The following is a 9,194-nucleotide window of genomic DNA, read 5'->3' on the forward strand; positions in this document are numbered from 1 at the left end:
TGCACAGAGCAGGGAGACAAAACAATTCCTGCTCCAGCTGGGAACTGTGGTATTTTCTGGGTCCCCCATCGTTGAGAGGAATGCTCAATCTGACTCCATGTTTTCAGAAGGCTAATTTATTATTTTATGATACTACATTATATTAAAGAATGCTATACTAAACTACACTAAAGAATACAGAAAGGACACAGACAGAAGGCTAAAAGATAATAATGAAAACTCACGATTCTCTCTCCAAAGTCTGACACAGCTTGACCCTGATTGGCCAATAAGTACAAACCATTCACTTGTTGGATAAACAATCTCCAAACACATTCCAAAGTAGCAAAACACAGGAGAAGCAAATTAGATAATTATTGTTTTCCTTTTTCTCTGAGGCTTCTCAGCTTCCCAGGAGAGAAATCCTGGGCAAAGAGATTTTTCAAAAAATGTGACGGTGACAGGGGATCAAGGACAAATGACCCAAGTCTCAGCCCCAAGAGCACAAACACCGTGGGCTGGAGAGAGAAAAACAAGCAGGATGGGACTGCCTGGGCTAAAGCTGGAATGGGACAATGAACTGCAAGGTGCAAATGGAGCAGAACTGATCCCAGTGACAGACCCCGTGCCCGGCCGTGCATTTTGGGGCCATTTTGGTTCATCTTGGGTGCAGCCCTGGCTGGGCTCTGGTGCTGCCCAAGGTGCATCCATGGAGGAGATGCTTTGAATAAATCCCTGCTTTATTCTTTAGCTCTGCCCAGCCTCTGCTCTGGGGCAGCCTGCACAAGGCACCAGCCAGAACTGGACCCAGCCCTGGAGGGGCTCTCAGAGCCAGCACAGAGGGACAATCCCTGCCCTGCTCCTGCTGCACACACAATTCCTCACCCAGCCCAGCTGCCAGGGGCCTCTTGCCCCCATGGGCACCCCTGGGCTCATGTCCAGCCCCTGTCAGCAGCATCCCCAGGGCCTTTTCCAGCTCTCCAGTCCCTCTGCCCAGCCTGGGGTTGTTGTGACCCAAGGGCAGGACTCAACACTTACGTCACTGACCCTCACCCATTTGGCCTCAGCCCATGGATCCAGCCTGTCCCGATCCCTCAGAGACCCAGGACATGCTGTTGAGACAGAAAAGTGAAAAATTCCTTCTCAAAACCATCAGTAATCGCAAAGGACCTGATTCAAACCTATTAAGTAAATGAGACTCTTTCTATTAACTTTCTATTTCTATTCAACTGGCTTTCCACTTGATCCCACGCATCAAGAGGGAAATTGTCTTTCTTTTAAAAAAATGGTTTGAATTAAAAAGTGAAAGGGCCTTCATACTCTCATATTTCAGAAGTTTTACTGCTGCAATTCAAGCAGAAATCCTGACAGTTTCGTTCAGTGTAGTGCATTTCCCCCCTCCCTAAATTCTTTAAACATTTTGAGGGACAAAGGGGAGTGCAGAAGTGGTGCTTTCTGCTTTGCTTGAAAACAAACTGTTTTTCAGCTCTTGAGCTCCAGTATCAGGGAAGTCATTTAGACCCTGGCAAATCAGGAAGAATCCACCAAATTATTGGCAGCTTAAACTGCAGAGTGCTGGAGAAGCCCAGACTGCTTCAGGCCACTGGCCAGCATTTGGAAGGGCTACCAGAGGGTTGTTAACTCAGAATTATCCTGGATTTTGGTGGGGATTTTTTGGTCTTGTGGGGTTTTTTTGTTTTGGTTTGGTTTTGGGTTTTTTTTTTGTTTGTTTTGTTTTTGCTTTTTGGGTTTTTTTGTTTGTTTTTTTTTTTGGGGGGGGGGTGTTGTTGTTGGGGTTTTTTTGGTTTTTTTTTTTTTTTTTTGGTTGGTTGTTTTTATGGTTTTGGGGGTTTTTTCTTCTTTTTTTTGTTGTTGTTGTTTTTTGGTTTTTGGTTTGATTTGGTTTTTGGGTTTTGGTTTTGTTTTTTTTATAAGACTTTACAGGTTTCCCTCTGAGGGGTGAAGATGCTGGGCGAAACAAAGCCAGGGCTCAATACCAAAGGGAGAGAGCAGCCAGCGGAGGGGCAGGAGGGAAGATAAGGAGCAAAAGCCATCAGAAATGGATTTTTAGGTTGGAAAAGAGCTCCAAGACCTCGGAGTCCAAGCTGTGCCTGATTCCCACCTTGTCCCCAGCCCAGAGCCCTGAGTACCACCTCCAGGTGTCCCTTGGACATCTCCAGGGATGGGCACTCAAACCTCCCTGGGCAGCTTTTCCCAATGTTTAGCAACACTTTACAGGAAGAAATTCTTCCTGGTGTCTAAGCTGAGCCTCCCCTGAGGCCCTTTCCTCTCTTCCTATCCCTTGTTCCCTGGAAGAGGAATCCAATCCCCCTCCTCACAACAACCTCCTGTCAAGCAGAGTGAAAAGCCCTTGAGCCTCCTTTCCCTCAGCCTCTCCTCACATGAATTCTTCTCTAGACCCCTCCCCAGCTCCATTGCTCTTCTCTGGACACTCTCAAGTCCCTTTTGCTGTAGGAGAATGGAATTCTGCACCAGGAACACTCAGACCAAGCTGCACCTCACTCACCAAGGCCACCAAACAACAGATGGCGGCAACTTTTGATAGCAACCAACGTGGACTGGCATTGACCTAGTGAATTAGCAGCAAAAATATTTCCAGCTTGTTTTCTAATTCCTTCCAACCAGCTGTTTCTCCCATGGAAACATTATCTATTATGTATTATCTTACATTAAGTCCTGGAGAGGCACTTGATTAAAAAAAAACAACACCAACCTTCTCGCTGCTGTGCAATACAAAACAGAACTGGCAAACTTGGCTGCCTCCTGTTTTCATTTCACACTGAGAGGGCAATCTCACACTGATGCTGCAGAATTTCCACACCCACTTTTTCCTTGTTTACTTCTTGCAACTCAGCTCGTGACAGATTTAAGATGAGAGGACTCGCTGGAAGTGCCCTCTGCCTGCATTTTTGTTTGGTGCTGGCACTGCTGTGCCCACAGAAGCAGGTCAGGTCTGTGGCTGGCCCAGATGGGGCAGCAGGGATCCGTGGCTTGGCCTGTCCCTGCCCAGGTGGCCCCTGGCTCCAGGTGTGGCTCTGGTTCTGATCCTGCTGACCCTGGCAGGGTGCTCTGACCTGGCTGCTCTGCTCTGCAATGTGCTCAGGTGTGGGAACCCAGGAAATCCCTCTGGCTGCCCTGGAGGGCTCGAGACCCTGCCCAGGGAGCTCAGAGACCTTGGCACAAAGACCCCTGTGCCTTTGATTTAGCCTTGGAAAAACAATTACCAACCTTATATGAAGGATTACAAGCCACAGAAGTTCAAGTAGAATGATAATGAATTTATCACAGAGTGAAAAATAGATTTTTTGGGGTTTTTAGAATGGGGGTTCAGTGGGCAAGATGGAGGAATCTGGCCATGTCCATCCTTTCTCCTCCTTCTTCTTGGCCTCCATCTTCTGCTGTGATGGTGGCACTTTTAGATTGGTTTAGAGTAGAAGCTCACTGTCTAACATAGGTGATGGGTATTTGAGAGTAATTGTAAACATTGTACACGTAGTTTTTAGTACAAAGATAACACCACCCCGGGAGCAGGCAGAGTGCCTGGACTGTCCTGCTCAGCTGGACAAGAGAAAGAATTTTATAGCTAAGAAACAATAAACAACCTTGAGAATGAGAAATGAAGAGCTCTGACTCCTTCTTCAACTGCCATGCTGGGAAAAGAGACTTTCTAACACATCTTGGGGTCACTCCGAGCACCTAGAGACCCCAAGAATCAAGCAACTCAAAAATGTCCTGGTTTCAAATCCAGCAGGGATTAAGACATGGCAGTGTGCTGTTTTGGTTTTGAATTATGACAAAATTCAATCTGAATTATTATAAAATTCAATTAACCCTGAATGAACATTCTGATAATGAGACAAAGATTTGGCGAAGGTTTGGCAGATGAGCTGCTAAACTCACCTGGAGTGAGCAGGAAGGATCCACCAAATTATTGGCAGCTGAAACTGCAGAGTGCTGCAGAATGCCAGACTGCTTCAGGCCAGCATTTGGAAGGGTTACCAGAGGATTGTTAACTCAGAGCTGTCCTGGATTTGGGTGGATTTTTTGTAGTTGTTGGTTTATTTTTATTTTTTTTTATAAGGCTTTACAGGTTTCCCTCTGAAGGATGAGGATGGTGGGAAAATGAAGCCAGGGCACTCAACCACTATGGAAGCCCAGCCCACTTTCCTTCTGGAAGCTTCTTCTAACATATTCCCTCTTGGAATGTGGAGATCTCTCCCTTTGGACTTTGGGGGTGCCCACCAGGGACAGTCCTGGAGGTGAAGAGAAGGAACTGCCAAGATTGTTCTTATGGGTGAGTTACATCCATCTCTAATTAATAAAAATTTCTACTTTCCTGGCTTTAATAGAACTGTTTGAATGTAGTTTTAGCTTTTATGCTGTGTAGTACATAATTCTGGTGGAGTCTTTTTCGTCTAATCATTTGTCATAGTACAGAACTCATTTGTATATGATGCATCTGATTTGCCTTCATTAAAACCTGCAGGACGAAGTTGTAAAACTTAAACCGGTGACAACCTCTGGGGCTAGGACTGGGTCCAGCTCCCCTCTGAGAAGTTCAGAAATGCAGTGGGGGCTTTCCAGCACTCGTGACTCAGTGGCTGGGATTCTTTAATAAACTTTTTCTGGAGCTCCCACTCCACCCACGTCACTAAAGCAGCCGTTTCCACCAGGAGACGTGCACAAACCTCTCAGGTTTGGAGAGCTTTCGGATCTGTGGGTATTCAGGTTTCTATTTAGGAGCCTGTGGTGCAATAAGAAAAGCGTGCTCAGGGAAAAAGAGCTGCTTTTCCCTGTTATTGCTGTGACAGAAATTAAATTATAAGCCCTTATCACCACTTAGGAGTGGGAAGTGCTGGAGGGTGGAAACCTCCTGGGTGAAGCCTTAACCCTCTGGAAACAAAGGCAAAATTACTACTGACATTCCTAAAACCAGGATCTCACTCTGTATATTGCTATTGTGCATTTGAGTGGTTTGCATTTTCACAGAGAGTCAGGATTATTTATTAACTGGCTGCCCACAGCATGACCAAAACTCATGGAAATGTTCCTGTATCTTCCCTTTCCTCTGAAAATGCCTGAGCAAGCCAAACAGGAATTTCCCAAAGCCAGCAGTGTGGTTTTGGTTAGACAGATTTTATTTGTGGAATGGAGAGTGATTACATGGTTTTTGTTGTTCTCTGAGGTTCATATTCATTTGTGAAAATGAAAGTAGGAGTGTGTTACACTGTGTTTTATTAAATCCCATTAGTTCCTGAATTTTAAGTGGCCTTCTCTGCTGGAAGTAAATCTCACAGCATTGGCTAGTGAGTTTTGGCTGTAGACACTGTACAGAAGCAAACTGGCTGTGAATGCTTTATTTTTATGCAGCATTTATTATTTTGGTTTTATAATTCCTGCCTTCCCCAGAAGCAGGATGTACACAGCTTTCTGTTGTTTCTCAAGCAAAAATAAAAATGTAAATTTTGTGCTGTGATCATTTTTAACTCATCCATTTGCTTGTTCTGACATCTCCATGGAACTGGATCTGTGAATTTGATGAAATTCAGCTGTCTGGCTTTTTTTTTTTTTTTTTGCCTGAGCATTTTCTGGCAAAGGCAGATCTTCCAGTGATGTTAATGACTACAGATCCTTTGGCATAAATGGAATAGAACAAATAACTCCACTGGAAATCTCTTCCAGGTAACCAAAATTCTGGTTTTCTTCACATCTGTAAAGTTTCCCATTAATTTGTAGCTGGGTCCAAAACAATTAAAGAGAGTTTAGTTTGGTTTTTTTTTTAAGTAGCTCTGAATTTAGATCTTCCCATTTCCCTGTCATTTACATCTGAATAAATGAATATATCTTGTTCTCACCAGAATCCTCTTTCAATTTGGTTTTAGCTTTCTCCTGAATGCCATCCCTTCACTGACTTTTATCACTTTTCTCACTGGTGAGGGTCAGGGCACAGGGACAGGAGCAGAGGGAACGGCCTCAGGCTGGGCCAGGGCAGGCTCAGCTGGGACAGCAGCAGCAATTTGCCCATGGAAAGGGAGCTCAGGCCTTGGCAGGGAGGTTGTGGAGTCACCACCATGTCCTACCTGCCTTGAACCTAGGGCAGGAGCCAGAAAAAATCAGGGCAGCTGTTTCTTACCTGCCCAAATTCAACAGAACAAAACTATAAAACTTCCTTTCATCTTTTTTTTTTTCTTTTTACCTCAGAGGACACCAATATCTCCATTACAATCTACAAGACCTTTTCACCAAACTGCCAGCAGCTTCTTTAGTTTGTTTCCTCCACTCAGATTTGCTTTTATTCGCAGAGATTTTTGACTCCTCAAGTACGATATCAGATTACCTGTGCTCCTTGGAGAAGCCACCTGCAGTGACCCAAATGGCAGCTGTCAGGCTAAGATTTAACATTTTATAAGTACCTGAAGCCCCTTGAACACCACAAAAGGTGCAGAACAGGCAGAGGCAACATCAGATCTCTCCATTTAGGGCAAGGGGCTCCTTCCTTGCTATGCTGAATCAGCCTGAAGTGCACCATGGCTCAAAATATTATTATTTTGTAGGAGCATAAGGCTTTTAAACCAGTTATTATAACTCTTTGGAGCCTTACCAAAGACACCAACCCCCAGATAAAATTGTAATAAACAGTGGTAGGGAGAAAAGTAGCTACTGCAAAGCCTAATTAAGTATTTTGATTAGTTCGTACTTGCTGCATTTTGGCTGCTGTTTATAATTAATTTTATTATCTAATATCTGTCAGTGCTGGGGTTTTTTTAACTACTTCTTTGTTTACTTAATTGAGCCATTTATAATCATCACTTTGGGGGAGTGAGTTCTCCTGTTTGCTTTTATAACTGATGGTGTTCACTAAGCCTGTTTGCCCTTTCAGCTCCCATACCCTTCACAGCACTGCCAGCAGTAATCCCAAGCAAGAATTCCACATTTCCAGGCACAGTGAAGGGGGCTGAGCATCATTTTTTACCCACAGACAAACACAAACCTTCCTTTCCCTCAGCTTTTCTCTTCTCTTGGTTTGAAAAGCCAGGTGTCTGCTAAGGAAGGCAGGAGCCTCCCTTGAAATGGAAAATGTAAACCCCCTCCCTCTGAATTATTATAAATTTTAAATTAAGGGGCTCTCAGGCAAAAAATATGGGAGCAGGAATAACAGTTCTTTAATAGGGAAGAAAATAAAAGGATAAAAATAAACAATGCAGTAAACTAGAACAACACTGCCAGAGTCAGAACACAACCTGACACCCTGTGGGTCAGGGTGCTGGCAGCAGTCCCATTGGAATTGTGGCTGCAGCCCTCCTGCAGTGTCAGGGGTGGTTCTGCTGGAGCAGGGATCCTCCAGAATCTCCAGATTATATCCAGGTAGGAATGCTTGGCTCCTCCCTCTGGGCTCACATCTCCCAGTGGGATGCTGCAGTTCTTATCAGCCATGCAGTGACATTCAATGGCTGTTATCAGCAGCTGTGTCCCCTGAGGGAAGAGTGGATGTGGAGGAGATAAGGAAAACTGCCCAAAGAACAGAAGACAACTGCCATAGAGATGGTGATAGAATACAATCTGCTTGACAATCTAGGACATCCTGGAGGGAGGGTTGGCTGTGGGAAAGATAAAGAAAAGCCTGTCCAATGAACAGCAGAGAGCTGCCCCAGCTCTGACAGATGGTGACAGAACACACAGCCCCAGCCACAGTTTGTAACCTGAGGCATCCTGCAAGGTACAACCTATTCCTCTCTAACATCAACTGGGAGGTGGTAATAGTGAATTCTTGAAGATGTGGAGAAATCCATGGAACAGGAGTCAGTCCTGCCACGGAACAACAGCAGAATTGGAGCCAGGAGCACAAAATCACACTGATTGTACAGCAGGAAGGAGCCACCAACTCCTGTGAGGAAAGGCTGAGAGAATTTGATTGTTCACCTGCACAGGAGAAGCTTTGGCCTGAGCTCAGGGTGGCCTTGCAGGGCCTGCAGGAGCCCCAGGAAAGCTGGAGAGAGACAATTCCCAGGGGATGCAGGTACAGCACCCAGGGAATGGCTGCCAGTGCCAGAGGGCAGGGCTGGATGGGATCTTGGCAATGAGGAATTGTTCCCTGGCAGGGTGGGCAGGGGCTGGGATGGAATTCCATCCCTGGATCCCTGGCAGTGCCCAAGGCCAGGTTGGACACTGGGGCTGGAGCAGCCTGGGACAGTGGGAGGTGTCCCTGCCCCATCCTGGAACTTGGTGATCTTTAACCCAATCTGTGGAAAATGGATTTCTAGAGAGATCTCAGGGCCTGACAGAAGGCTCACACATTGTGCATCTGTGTGCAAACCTTGAGACAATAAATGCTGACTTAGAAATGCCCTGGGATAGGACAGACATTGCTGAGAGAGAAATGGAGCTGGAAACAAATTTCAATGGATGGCTTTGTAAATAAGACTGGATAGTTTGGAGAAAAAGAACTGTGAAAGATGCATTGTAGTGGGACCCATGAGGGGTAATTTTAGATAATTGGCTTTAAGGCATTTCCAGCATGGTGTGGCAAAAGCTAATAGGCCAAGAAATGCTTAGAGTGTATTTTTATTATTAAATAATTGGCTTCTGATTGTGATGGGGTGAATTATAACGTCTGTATTGTCTCACCCTTCTTGTGAGACTGAAAGTGGAATAAAAGTTTTTAAAATACCTCTCAGTTGCCCCATCTCTGGGTCAGGAAAAGAGCATTGTCCAACACCAATCTATGATTCTATGATTTTCAATACCTCACTCTCCATTTTCAGCACCTTGCTTTGGATTTGGAGCAATGAGACTCCCCACATTTTTTAGCTTTTGCCTCTGCAGTCAGTTTTCCCCTTTCTCCAGTTTAAACAATAACTTAGCTAAAAGGGAAGGGGGCATGTGGCCAAAACCATTTTATATTTCAGAGTGGCTCTGAACTGTGTCCATTACCCAAATTGAGGCAACAGGAAGATTGGGAATATCCCAATGCGCAACCTTGAAAACTGGAGTCAAGCAATAGGCATGACACAGACCTTAATGGGACAAAGTGCAGAGTCAGGAATCAAACAGAAATTCCTGCCCTCAGTTATGGAATTTGGACTGACAAGGGAAGAGAAGGAATTGACTTTTCCTCCCTCAGTCAGAGGAGAGCAGAGCCATGAGTGCAATGCAACTGCAAAGAATTAAATGTGATCCTACATCTCATCAGCTGC

The sequence above is a fragment of the Geospiza fortis genome, unplaced genomic scaffold, assembly GCF_000277835.1.
Source record: "Geospiza fortis unplaced genomic scaffold, GeoFor_1.0 scaffold409, whole genome shotgun sequence".
Taxonomy (NCBI): Eukaryota; Metazoa; Chordata; class Aves; order Passeriformes; family Thraupidae; genus Geospiza; species Geospiza fortis.